Below are 15026 nucleotides of genomic sequence, written 5' to 3'. Positions count from 1 at the left end.
GCTTCCCACATGGTGTTCCTCCAATCATTACTCCACACAGAAAGCAGGCTGATCTTAAAACACAACTTGAGTCACGTCTCTCTCCTGCCTACAACACTACCACAAATATTCAGAATCTCATCTTAATGCCTTACTGTGGAAGTGCCTCCCTCCCTGACTTTAGCCCCTGTCATCTTCCCCTCGCTCTCCATGCTCCAGCCGTACTGACCTCCTTGCTGCTCCAAAGTTGTGCCAACCTTGCTACCTGTGCAGGAGCTTCTGCTAGGATGCGTTCGCCTCAAGTATCTGCATGACTGGCTCCTTTGCATCAGGGCTCACTTTGAATGTCATCTCCTTGGGGCAGCCCTCCAGGTTCTTTCTTTCACATCCTTTGGCTTCATTTTTAACCCAGCACTTATCACCACCCAGTATCTTCCTGTTGATTTCGTTGCTTACTTGCTTTCCCCCATGAGCAAATACGCTCCATGAGGGCAGCAACATTGTCTTATCCCCAGCTGCTTCCGCAGCACCTACCGCTGTGCTGGATACAGAAGGTGCTCAACAAATGTGTGTTAAGTCAGTAAAGTGATTTGTTTTTCTGATGTGGCTTTCTGTGGTTAGCTGAAAAATGTCCCCCCAAAGATACTTACATCCTAATCCCTGAAACCTGTGAATGTTACTTTCTAAGGGAGGTGTCTTTGTACCCGTGATTAAACTAAAGATACCGAGATAGAGAAATTATCCTGGAATATCCCAAAAAAAAATTTTTTTTTGGATAATCCAGGATGAGGCCCTAAATGCTATCAGATGTGTCCCTAAAAGAGGGAGGCAGAGGGAGATTTTACACACAGAGAGGAGAGGGCGATGTGAAGACAAAGCAGAGAGAGATTTGAAAATGTTGGCCTTGAAGATTGGAGTGATGCAGCCACAAGACAAGAAATGCTGGCATCCACCAGGAGCTGGAAGACAAATCGAAGGATTCTGCCTTAGAGCCTCTGGAGAAAGCACAGCCCGTGACACCCTGATTTGGGCCCAGAGATACTGATTATGGACTTCTGGCCTCCAGAACTGTGAGAGAATGCATTTGTGTTTTAGGTCACCAAGTTTGTAGTCATTTGTTACAGCAGCTATGAGAAGCTAATACACTTCATTTCACTACCATTTGCATTTAGCTTAGTGCTTGACATTAATACTAACACATCTTATACTTTGTTTCATTATTTTAGGTTTACTTTTGACTTGATGATTGAGAAGTCCCAGCTTTGAGAAAAATGTAGATAGGACAGCCTCTGTGAATAGACAGCGACTTTTGCCTGCGAGACCCTCAAGGAGAGGCCTGGGCTGAGACGCACTAAGGAGCAGTGCACTCAAAATGTTTTTAATGAATGATCAGATTCTCAAAATGCTAATAATCATACTCCTTTCATTTGCACATGATTTCTTTTGATTTTTCAAACAAGTCTCTGGGGTAAGGGAAGATCCTTATTATACTTTTCACATAAAGAAAGTGACAGAAAGTATACTTTGCCCTTGGTCACTTGGTAAGTGAGTGGCAGGTCTGGACCCTCGACCCTCATCCTTGGACCCAGTGTCTTCTACATAAATAAAGGTGGCGGGGGATCCTGTAGCCATAGGCCCAAAAGAGGTGGCCCAGGGACTCCGTTGGGATTTTCACTCTAGGTTTTTTTTTTTTTTTAATTTGTTTGCTTATTTGTTTGAGTCTGGCAGACTTTAATAAACAAAACATACCTTCTTTTGTTGCCACAGACTCTATCTCTATTGCCTCTACCCAGCCAGAATGACTCATTTTCATTATCTGCTTGGCCCTGGCGGTGTCTGACTCTTCCAACTCCTGAAAGCCCAGCACCGTTGTTTTACATATATGTGGAAACAGAGGCCCAGAAGTTTCTGCAGTGCATCTGGTATTACACAGACAGGATCCACCAAGTCTGAATCCATTTCCAGCCAGCCCCCAACCCAGACTTCTAAACACAGCACCAACCTCCTTCTTGAACAAGCATTGGCCTTCCCTCCTCAGCGGCTTTGGAAATCAGATGTCCGCCTGGAGCCCTGTGACTCAGCGTGGGGCATGTGAGAAGGCTGGGTTGAAGAAATGAGGGTACCTTTGGAGACATGGCTATGCTCCAAGAAACGAAGCCACAGATGAAGGCTGAGCATCCGAGCTGAGGATAGACCTGTTCACTGCAAGCCATCCCTCTCCTGGATAGTGCCAGCTCTTGGAATCTCACAAACCAGGCCATCTCCCTGCCTTTTGAAAATGAATAATGCAGAGCCTATGGAATTACCACGCAGATAGGACTCGGGGAATGAAATTAGATTTCTCTTCTTAGAAACAAAGACAAACATGCCCTCCTTGAGCGAGAGCTGCTCTGGGAGGGCCCAGTTCCGTGCCAGGCATTCCAAGCTTGTGGGTGCTCCTGCTTGCTTCAGCAGTTCCTGGCAAAGTGCAAGGGAGTTCTCCAGCTCTGAAATCTAATTGCTTGCCTATGGCCATGAATCCCATATTCAAAGGCAAAAAAAAAAAAAATGGTGTATGGGGGGTGGGGGGGCGGGGTTATCACAGAACCAGCCGAGATGAGTGCATTTTAAGCTTTTGACATTATACCTTTGGGGGAGGCCAATTTTTTAAAAACCAGTCCAAGAAGCTCATGTTTAAAAGAGAAAGGCCCATAAACGCAGTTGTCAGTAATGAGAAAATGGAAATCACAAGCCAAACCAGAAAACTCATTCCACCCAAATCTTAATGCTCTTCTGAATAATTGTGCTGGTCTCTGCAATCAAGGGGTGGGTAGTGACAGCTCCCATTTTCATATGAGGGTCAGGTGGGTTCATGTGCTGTTAATTGGGCTCATTTCTCAGCAATGTGCTTGTCATGATGCCTTAATCTCTTCCCTGTCCCCCGGCAAAAGTGCCTTCTCTCTCCTTGTCTCCCTCAAACAAATGCAGCTTCTCAACGGTGAAATGAGCTTCCTTCTCTAGCAAACAGATTTCTTATCATATGACTGATCCACTGTGGGTGAACTTGCATTTCTCTTGCATAAGAGAGCAATTTCCTGAAGGGAAAATAAAGGGGAGGGCGAGAGGGAAAGAAAATCAAACTGCTTGCTGCTCCTTGTTTTCCATATTAAGGTCTTCAGCCTCAGCTCCTGAAGATAATGGGAGAGAAGCCGCTTTTATTTCAGGAGGATGAAAATCAGTTTTTCAGATGGCAGTGGGATGTTCAGGACTAAGAGGCAGCTCAGTTTTCTTGTAGTGATTTTATTTCGTGGGACTCACGAGAAGGAACAAGATCTTTGACCATCTTAAGGGTTCTCCAGGCAAAATGATACCATCTAGTAAAATCGCATAAAAGGTTAAAGCCCAACAATGATTAACAAATTAGAAAACTGTGCTGTTAGACAGAATATAAACTTGTTGGTTTTGTTGTTAGCTGCTGTTGAGTTGGCCCTCAACTCATGGTCACCCTATGCACAATGGAACAAAACACTGCCCGGTCCTGTACCATCCCCATGATCTGTTGCAGATTGGACTGTTGTGAACCACAGGATTTTCACTGCCTGATTTTCAGAAGTAGATCGCCAGGCCTTTCTTTCTAGCCTGTCTCAGTCTGGAAGCTCCACTGAAACCTGTTCAGTGTCATAGGAACGCACAAGCCTCCACTGACTGACAGGTGGAGGCTGCACATGAGGTACTTTGGCCTGGAATCGAAGCCAGGTCTCCTGCATGGAAGGTGAGAATTCTACCACTGAACCACTACTGCCCTCAAATATAAATTAGCAAGACTCATTTAGGTTGCTTAAAACAAGGAATGAGATCTTAAAAGTAATAAAAATAATAATGAGCCTTGGGATAGAAAAACTGAAAGTCTAACTTCTCAAGTGTGCTAAGAGCTGCAAACGGTGACAGTGGCCATCAGTTAAATAAAGCGAGCACCAGGTCTTCAGCAGGTGGTGACCATCCTGCACAGTCTCAGGGTGGCTTCAGATCAGCCTTGGCCGTTTCACTTCCCATCAACCCTAAGTTCCTGCTACCAGCTTTGTCCCACCCAGAGGGGTTATGAAGCCAGTCCCAGACCCAGTGTGAGCATCAGCCCTACTGGGAGATGGGAGATGGGGGAAACATCAAGGAAACAGGAGGCAGAAGGGGGGAGACTACCATTCTACTTTCATTCATTGATTTGACAAATGCTTCTTGTACACCTACTATGTGCCAACTCATGTTAGGTGCCAGGGAGACAATGGTGAGCCAAGCGAGACCCCGTTCCAGCCCTTGGTAGCTTATGGAGAAGATGACTTTAACCCTATGAACACACAAATGAATGTAAGATTGCTGCTTTGCTGAGTGCTGCAGGAAGTCCATGGGCACGTGGCCCTGTGTGCAAGAATGATGGGGAGGTAAGCCATGGTGTTGGGGTCAAGACTGTGTGTCCTTGGGGTACGGGAAGCTGAGGCTAATGCTCATTAATTTTTACTGCTTTTTATGTGCCAGGTCCTGGCTAAGTGTTATAGTATTTACTCTTCACACCAGCCCTGTGAGGTGGATGCTGTTACAGACCCATTACTGAGGAGTACCTTTAGGCTAAGGAGCCCTGGTTGTGTAGTGGTTAGGTGCTTGGCTGGCTAACCAGGAGGTCGGCAGTTCGAACCTACCAACTGCTCCGAGGGAGAAAGATGTGGCAGTCTGCTTCCATAAAGATTACAACCTTGGAACCTTATGGGGAAATTCTACTTTTTCCTATAGTGTTGCTATGAGTCAGAATTGACTCGGTGGCAGCGGGTTTGATTTTTGGCATCTATCCTTCAGCTCAGAAAGCCAAGATCGCTTGTCCAAGGCCACAGAGCTCATCATGTGGAAGAGTCCAGACTCAACCCAGATGCACTTATCTCCAGAGCCCATGACCTTGACCACCACCTCCAGTAGTGGTGAAAATAGGCAAGGCCGGCCTTCTTCCCTGCTTGCCTCTTACTCCTCCCCTCTCAGGCAAACACACACACACACACGCACACATGACACTCCTGCACACATGAACATATACACAAGAACACATACACTCACAATACACGCTTTCACACACACATACACAGTCAACACAGGCACACACATGCACACACACAACACATGCATACTCACACTCACACTCTCATACACATGCACACACTCAACACAAACACATGTGACATACTCTCACACACGTATACACAACACACTGACACACACACACACACACACACACATTTCCTGGTCTCCTATTCCCAGAAGCCAAGATGCCTCCTCAGCCTGCTGCAAGCTTCACTATTTCCATCCATTCCAGTCGAAATGTTCCTTCCGGTCCAGTGTGAAAAGGGCTAAGAGCAAAGCCAGGCTTTGAGTCCTCCCCAGGGCTCCAGTGAGTGGCACAGGGGAAGGGCATTCAGCACGGACCTTGGACAGATGTCCGGCCCATAAAACAGAGAGGACTGGCTTTCCAGGCTGAGAAAACTACATGTGAAAAAGCACAGGGGTGTGGAAAAGCAGAGCACACTTGGGAAATGCAGACAGCGTCCCTGAGGCCGGCTTGGACGTTCCTGTCTCTCCACAGTGTCCCTCCCCAAAGCCTGCTTCTCTTGGAGGATTCCCCATCTGAGCAGAGGCGCCACAGCCACCCAGGTGCACACGCTGAAATACAGGCAGCCTCCTGGGTAACTTCCCACTCACTTGTCCAAGCTGTCACAAAAGCCTCCTAAATATAGCCTGAGCCTGCCCACTTCTCCCTGCCTCTGGGCCTCCTCCCTCAGTCCTGCGCCCACCACCAGCTCCTACTGGACTGCTGTCACCGCCTCCTCCCGGCTCCCTCACACCCACCAGGGTGCACCACCACCCTCCAATCTGTTCTCCCCAAGCAGCCACAGTGGTCTGCATCTCTGCAAGCTGAGTCCTGGGCTCCCACTTTAGCACACGCCGCTCTACAGCTCCGTTCACACACTCTTCCCTGACAGCCCCCTCCTTCCCCGGAAAAGGTCAGATCCCTTGCTTTCTGCTCCATGACACCCTGTCCTGCCTCCATAACACTCAGCAAAGTCTATACTTAACACACTTATCTCTGTGATTTTTTTATTTGAGACTTGGAGCTACAGGAGGGTAGGGACTGTCCCCCGACCCCAGGTGCCCGGCACAGAGCGGAGGTGCTGCAAATATTTGTTGAGTGGATGGGTGGATAGCTAGGTGCTGGGAGGTGCAGCAGAGGCGGGGCCTGTCAGAGACTGGGGGCAGATTCCTGGAGGGTCTCAAATGCCACTCAAATGCTGAGTGAGGAGATGAAAGAGGGTCGGGAAGGGACAGGATGTGGCAGTCTCTCAGGGACCAAGTGGGATGCAGTGACTTGCTTCTTCCCTGGTGCATGGCGGCTTGGAAAACGGCTGTCTAGCTTTAGACTCACTGCAGGGCCCCACCCCCAGCAGCAGATTTGAGTTGCTGGTGATGTGAGCTGTGCAGAGGGATGGTCAAGTGGTTGAGAGGTATAGACATCTACCCCCAAAACCTGCCACCACACAGCCAGGCAACACCTCTGACCCCCACATCTCAGCCACTCAAAGCTGCCAAGACTCCATGGAGGCTAGCAAGGTGCACAGTACCTTCCTTGGCCTCCAAAATGCCCAGGGAGGGAGACAGGGAGGCTCCTGCTGAGTGCGGGCTCCTCCTTGCATGTGTGGTTCCAGGTCCAGTTGCCGCCCTGTAGACTCTGACTCACTGTGACCCTATGTGTGTCCGAGTCGCACTGTGCTCCCTGGGGTTTCCAATGGCTGATTTTTTGGAAGTAGATTGCCAGGTCTTTTGAGGCTCTTCTAGGTGGACTTGAACCTCTAACCTTTCATTTAGCAGCCAAGTGTGTTAATGTTTACACCACCTAGAGACTCCTTGGTTGGGCAGAGGGGGTAATAAACACGGTTACACACTGCCCACTGCATTTCTGCAGCTGCCTGAGCAGCAAAGAGATACATGTTCTTGCTCATGGTGACTCTGGGGCCACCAGGCCAGCCAGAAACCCATGGCAGTTGTGTCAAGGCAGCAAAGAAAGGTTTACTGTTAAGTTGCCATCGACTGGCTCTGACTCATGACGACCCCATGTACAATAGAAAAACATGTTGCCAGTCCTGCGCCATCTTCGTGATCATTGGTATGTTCAAGTCCATTGTTATGGCAGCCATGTGTTTTGAGTGCCTTCCAACCTAGGGGGCTCATCTTCCCACACACTATTGGACAATGTTCTCTTGGGATCTATGGGATTTTTACTGGCTGATTTTCAGAAGTAGATCACCAGGCCTTTCTTCCTAGTCTGTCCCAGTCTGTAAGCTCCCATTAAACCTGTCCACCATGGGTGAACCTGCTGGTATTTGAAATACCAGTTACATAGCTTCCAGCATCATAGCAACATGCAAGCCACCACGGTACAACAAACTGACAGATGGGTGGTGGAGATTGCTTCTTATCTTCACACTATTGTCTAGCCAGAAACAAAGCACAGAAAACCCTCCCGCTCAGCTGCATTCACTTAGCTATGATTCATACAGCTCGTGTTGATGGTGCTCCTTCCATGTTCCGGCCTGGTGCTGGGTCCAGGAGATACAATGGTGGACAAGGCTGGTCTCCGTCCTCGTGGAGCTTGGAGCTGGTGCGGGGCGAACAGGCAGAGGATGAGCAGAACCCAAGGTGCACATAAGGGCATGTCTTATTTAACCTAATAATAAAATCTAATAACAAACTCAGACAATTTCAGGCCAAAGTTGAGATTTCTGGCTTTTCTTGAAGAACTAAAAGACTTCATTCCCATGTGGCATCAGTGGCCTGAGCAGGTCTGGCTGCCCCTTTAGATGGGGCATGAGCTGTGGTCCATCATGGTACCTACCACTATCTATTCACTTACATTTGTTTCTATTCTCTCCATGGTCCCTGCAGAACTTTGAGGTTTCAACCCCTGGTTGGCATCTGAAAGAGGCAGACAGCTATCCAATAATCCTCCAGTAGGTGATCACATCTGTGATGAGGGGAATGGAGGGAAACCAGAGAGCTCTGGGAACCTGGTCCCTGACCCCTCAAAAGATGCCTTCACACAGAACCTCCTGTCAGCCCTGGTTCATCTTGGTCACCCTAACTCTGGCATCTGAGGATCCCCTGAGCATCCCTTCAGACTAGAGATGCTTTTGAGACCAATGCAGCCAGGTATGCAAAGAACCTTCCGGGCCTCCTCCCAGCTCAGCTGTCATGAAGCACATTCCAAATTCTCCTGACAGAAGTCTCAGCTCATTCCAGACAGGCGATGCTTATAAATCCATCTCTACTGCACACACAGAGTCTTCATTTCCAACCATGTCACCCACCCCTCTCCTGATCTAAAACCATCAGGGACTCTTCATCATCTCAGCCTGGAATTCAAGTCCACTCCAGCTTGTCCTCTGCTTGCTCTCCCTGCCTCATCCCTACTCTTCTGCCCACAGTCTGTCTGTCCCAGCCAAACTGCCCCAGTGCACTTCCCCACATACCCTACACGTGCCGTCCTCTGAGCCTTGGTTCATCGCTACTCACTCAACACCCTCCCTTCTTCCCACCGTCATCTGTTCATTCCTCACCTCTCCATTATGGACCAACTCAGTCCAACCTGTTATGGATTAAATTGTGTCCCCCTCAAAATATGTGTTGGAATTCTAACCCCTATACTTGTGGATAAAATTCTGTTTGGAAATCGGGTTTTCTTTGTTATGGTAATGAGGTCATAGCAGTGTAGCATGTGTCCTAAACCTAATCACTTCTCATAAAAACAGCAAATTGGAGACAGGAGTGAGTACAAATGGGAGGAAGAGAGACACCATGTGAAGGTCACCAAGGTTCACTGGGGCTACAGAAGCTGAAACAAAAACCAGAGCCAACAGACAGTCTTCCCCTAAAGTTGGTGCCCTGAATTTAAAATTCTAGCCTCCTGAACTGTGAGAAAATAAATTTCTGTTCCTTAAAGCCACCCACTTGGGCTATTTCTGTTACAGCAGTACTAGGACACTAAGACACGACCCCTCCATGAGTCATTTCCTACTCCCCTCAGCTATGTGTGACCACTCCCTCCTCTGAGTTCTCCTGCTCAAGCCCAGTCTTTTTCCATGACACACACCCAGATAGGCTCACTATACATTCAAGGGGCAGAATGGTGTCCAGCACCTCCAGATCCCGGGCTGACATAGGACAGCAGGAACCTGCTCTCCCCATCTCTTGCCCTGCTTCCCCACTCACTCGGGAGGCAGTCTCTCTCCACGTGGCAGCACTTGCAGCTCCAGGATCATGTACTACCAGCAAGACAAGCCATGGAAAGGGAATCCCTCTTTGCCATAGTTCCAGCAAACATCCTAAAACTGACCCTTGGTGGGCTGACTCAGGTCATGTTCTCACCCCTGAACCAATTCCCGTGGCCAGGGAAAAGGGTAAGCACTGCTCAGACCACATGGAGCATGACTGGAGAAGGGTTCTTCCCCAAAGGAAGAAGTCACTGGAAGAAGAGACGCACAGAGTTGATGTTGTTAGATGTGCATCTCTATAATCACTTAATGTGCCAGACTCATGTTTGCAGCCGCATCAGGGCATAGCATTAGGCCTTACACAAAAGCCTATGAAATTAAACTATAGTAATTAGCATGAGCTTTGCTAGGAAAGACCCTGGCAAAAGTATTGCCCAAGTTACCTAGTGCTGCTGTAACAGAAGTACAAGTGGGTGGTTTTAAAGATCAGACATTTATTTTCTACAGTTCTGGCTGAAAGCCTAAATCAGGGTCTCAGCCATGTCAATACTTTCCTTATTGGTAGCATCAAATATTCCTTGTTTTTTGGCAATCCCCACATGCCATCTGTCTTCCCCAGTTTGTACCTGTCTCTGTGTCCGTGCTGCTCTTGATATAACTCAGAAATGATTGGGTTTAGGATCCATCCTACACTGTATGACCTCAACTGATCAGTTGGTTACATTTCATTAGATTGCATTATGGAGGAGCATTACATTACATTACATCCACAGGTATAGGGGTTAGAATTTCAACACATATTTTGGGTGGGTGGGGGGCACACTTCAATCCATAACAGATGGTTCACAAAGTGTTGTATATTTTTGATTTCTATCTCTAAACAGACAAGAGCTCCCTAAGGACAAGGTGTGACATTTCCTTATTCTGTGTCATCCACCGTCTATCACAGTGCTAGGCACTTTGCTGCTCAGTAATTCTTTTTATTGACATCTTGGAGAATGTCATGGCAAGAATACAGACTTTCTAGGCAGGAAGGCCTGGGCTTCAGTTGAGGCCCCATCTCTTAGTAGCTGTGTGCCTTGGTCAAGGTTTGAATCCAAGGGAGCTGTGGAATAAGGAAGTTATTATTGGAATTAGACCTATGCAAGTGTGGGGGAAGGAAGGTCTGAATAGGGGAGCCAGAGGCTCCAAGGGGTCAGAGCCAGTCAAGCTGGGAAGCCAAATAGGGCTGCTGGTGGGGGAGAATGCAGAGAGCTGATGCCTCTATGAGTCATTTGGGCATGAGGGAGCGCTGGACACAGCAGAAGAGAGCAAAGACCTACAGGACCCCACTGACATCCTGCTGTCTCGCTGCCCCCACATCCAGCAAATCAGTGAGATGGTTAATTTTATGTTTCAACATGGCTAGGCTAAGATTTTCAGTGGTTTGGCCAAATGCTAGACTAGTTGCTGTTCTACGATGTAATGAAATGTACTATAATGTCACGTAATCACCTTCCATAATGCAATCTAATATAATGCATGTAATGTAATTAATCAACCAGTTTAAGAGGGGGTTTCCTTAGGGTGTGTCTTTTGCCTGCAGACTGCAGACATTTTATTAAAGCTCCTTCTCACTCAATTTTTATTCATTAACCTTTGCTAGAATCAGTGTTACTTGGGTAACGTTTTGGCCCTTCCCTCTTTCCTAGGTAGTGCCTTTAAGAGTTTCCATCCCCAAAGCTCATTACAGTGGCCTCTGAGGGCAAAATGACTAAACTTAAATCTCAAATTTGAAACAACATTAAGTAATGCCCCACAGGAGTGGCCCAATGTCTGCCGTGCTTTGGCCTTTTGCAAAACCAGATCCCTGTGGTCAATGGGTCCACTTGAAGACCCTTCCCTTTTCCCACTTGGCCCAGTTCTGGGGTGACATTAGTGTGAGGATCAGATGGGTAGCATGAAGTTCTAGACTTTCAGGCTAAGGACTAGTCACCACTCACAGTCTGGGGCTTACTCTTCCTTGGGGAACCCTGACTCAACACCTCCTAGTTACAATTTGCCTCCCCAAAGGGTAAACCCAAAGTGAGCCACTTGCCAGGAAGCAACAGCCACCCTGTGACTTCAGATGGCGTCTTTCTCTAGGGACTGCTCAGCTGGCCCTTTAAGGCCGATGGCTGTCTCCAGGGGCAAGCGGGAGGGGCCAGAGAGAAGAAGGGACTCTGCTGCCTGGGAGAGGAAGCAGTTGTGATACCATGGCAACGCTGAGCACTCCAAAATGGATTTGTTTAATTTGAATGTTAATCTTCAGGGAAACAGGACAACTTTCTCTGTGCTGCTCAGTGTCCCTGAAGGCTGTTTCAGGTGAGAACTGGGATGGGTGGGTTGAAGCCTGGTGGAAGGGACGTACCTCCTCAGAGATTGTGAAACTGAGGCTACAAAGGGGATGCGAGGAGTCACCCAACTGATCAACAGCAGCTCCAACAGACAGGGCAATTGTTCATTTGTCCACTCAAGCAACAAATCTTTAATGAGTGCCTACTATGGACCAGGCACTGTTTTAGGTGCCGGGGGTACAGCCTGGAATACGTGAAGGCTCAGTTGGTGCCATGGTAAATTTGTCACCCAAACATTGCCTGTAGTAATAACAGCAAACATTTACCAAGCCCTTGCTGTGTGCCAGCCTTGGGACAAGCACATGTAGAACACTTTCTCCTGAATCCTCCCCTAAACCCCAGGAGCAGGCACTATTCTCATCCCATTGTGTAGGCGTGGAAACTGAGGTTCAGGGAGGTTGAAGCACTTGCCAAGATCACACAGAGAGTTCACCTGAACTCAGAGGTCAAAAGATGCCTTCACTTCTCTGCCATATCGCTGCCCACACACTCAACCAGCATGACTGAGCTTAGGGTGGAGGGAGCTTACTCACTAAAATTCATGCAAAGGTAAAGGGGAAATTGGAAAGAGTGCTGCAAGCAACAGACCCTGTGGCAGCCCAGCCCCAGGTGCTGCAGGAAATCATGAAAAATATCATGGGAAATGGGACCTACTCTATAATCAGAAACATCTAGGCTCAAAGGCAAGTCACTTTAGGTCTCTGAGGCTCAGTTTCCCCATCTGCACAATGGGGACACAAGGAAGCCTAGCCCGGTAAGGGGTTGTGAGATGAAGAGAATTGATGCCTGGTCCAGTGCCTGGCTCAGGTCAGCACTCACTAAACAGAAGCTGTGATGACATTCTGAGTTAAAAGGCAGGGAGTCCCTGGGCAGGGCTTGTTTCATAGGTACTTCCTACGCTGGCCGACTGGGGTGTCCCATAATATGCACTCTTCCCTTTTCCCTAAAAAACAGGGCAGGTCAACTACTGCCAGGAGGGTCACACACAGTCCTTGCTTGGTTTCCACTGGCTGCAGTTAAGGCTTCTGAACAAGCTGTTCACGCTGACAGTAGCACTTAACTCCCCCACCCCCAACACCCAGAGAGCGTGTCATTACTGCGGCTGCTTCAGGTTTATTCACAGGGTAGCGATGGTGACACCTCAGTTCTGGTGCCACCTTACAGTTTACATGTCACTGTCACGTGTGTTAGTTCACTAATCCCAGGATCTGAGAGTGTCATTACTGCGGCTGCTTCAGGTTTATTCACAGGGTAGCGATGGTGACACCTCAGTTCTGGTGCCACCTTACAGTTTACATGTCACTGTCACGTGTGTTAGTTCACTAATCCCAGGATCTGAGCTTTAGAGCTGAAAGATCTTAGGAGAACAAAGAATAGTCTCATCCTGTGGTTACCAAGCCCGGATGCTCATTGGACTCACCTGGGAGCTTTTTAAACGCTAACGTGAGGTCGATCTCTTTTAGCACACCCAAGGCTAAACTTCCCAGCTGAGGAAAGGATATTCAGTATGGAGTTTGCCAGCGTCCCCTGCTTTTTATGTATCCTTCCAGAAGAGAGTCCTACTGTTTAAAGACGGTGTGGTTTGAGGAATGTTATTTAATGTCTTTGAGCCTCTGTTTCCATGGTACTAATGTGAGGGTGAAGCTTTATTATTATTAATTATTATTATTAAGGCCCCTAGGTGGTACAGTGGTTAAAGCAATCGACTGCTAACTGAAAGGTCACTGGTTTGAAACCACCAGCAGCCCCACGAGAGAAGACGTAGCAGTCTGCTTCTGTAGAGGTTTACAGCCTTGGAAGCCCTGTGGGGTCACTATGAGTCGGAATTGACTCGACGGCAGTGGGTTTTTTGGTTTAGGTGGTACAAAGGTTTATACTCCACTGCTAACCTGAAGGTACCTTGGAAGAAAAGAAGATTACAACCAAGAAAACCCTATGGAGCAGTTCTACTCTGTAACACATGGAGTCACCATGAGTCAGATCGACTTGATGGCAACTAATAGCAATAACGACATTATTACTATTATTATTCATGGTTTTGTAGGATGACTGGATAGTTCTTTTGCTTAACATGGTGCCAACTGAGGCCCTACAGTCTAAAATGGCCTCACTCACATGGCCATAGTTGGTTCTGCCTCTAAGTGGGAGCTCAGCTGGAGCTGTCAGTCAGGAACTTTGGTTCTTCTCCATGTAGCGTCTTCACATGGCTGCTTGTGCTCCCTCACAGCGTGGCAGTGAGGGGCATTCCCAGAGGCAAAGACAGGAGCTACAGCTCTCTTAAGGCCCAGCCTCAGAAGCTACCCAGCATCACGTCCATTGTGTTCTACTGGTCATAACACATGTGATGTCCAGCCCTGAAGATTTGAGGCGAGAGCAAATGGGCTCTGCCTTTCGATATAGAAGTAGCAAGTTCTCCTCACAAAAAGGCATGTGGGGAATGGGACATTTTTGCAGCCACTTTGGAAATGCAACTTTCCACAAGTGGACTTCCATAGACCCTCAATGACGATTGTTTCAGTCATTCATTGCACACACATTAAGCACCTTTTTAGTGCCAGGCCTTAAATTAGGCACTGGGGAGATGGAGTTAGTTCCAGCTATCATGGAACCCTCAGGTGTTGGGGGAAAACAGGCAACTAAGCCAGTAATTACAGCACAGTATGGTAAAAGCTTTGCTAGATGAATGCACAGCGATTGGAAACTGGACCCACGCCAGGCCAATGGAAATCCACCTGGGAGGTTTGGTGGCAGGGAAAGATCACCACCCCTCAGTCAATTTGTTGTACTTGGTGGCTTGTGTGTCACTGTAATGCTGGAAGCTATGCCACCAGTATTTCAAATACCAGGAAGGCCACCTATGGTGGATGGGTTTCATCAGGGCTTCCAGACTAAAACAGACTAGGAAAAAAGGCTTGGCCATCTACTTTTGAAAATTAGCCAATGAAAATCCTGTGGATCAGAACAGACTATTGTCCAATATAGTTTAGAAGATGAGCCTCTTAGGTTGGAAGGCACTCAAAGTACACCGTGGCTGCAACAACAGACTCGAGCATAGCAACAATCATGAAGATGGCTCAGGATGGGGCAACATTTCACTCTGTTGTATGTGGGGTCGCCATGAGTCAGAGCTGACTCAATGACAATTAACAACAACAACAACTGAAAAAGAAAGGTACATTTTCCGTAGACGGGCAGAAGAACACCTGGAGTTGCTGGAGGCAGTCTTGCCATCACATGGGATTGGCTAGGTCCCATCTTGCCATGTATGGGAAGGACTTGCTTGAAGCTGGAGCCCACACAGGGGCAAGAAAAGTCATGAGATGAGAGTGAGCCTTCTGCTACCATCTTTCGAACTTCTGAGTATAACTGTGCCTGAACTGCAACTTTGAGTTTT

This window comes from Loxodonta africana, chromosome 2 (assembly GCF_030014295.1).
Source record: "Loxodonta africana isolate mLoxAfr1 chromosome 2, mLoxAfr1.hap2, whole genome shotgun sequence".
Taxonomy (NCBI): Eukaryota; Metazoa; Chordata; class Mammalia; order Proboscidea; family Elephantidae; genus Loxodonta; species Loxodonta africana.
Note: the sequence above shows the minus strand (reverse complement) of the source record.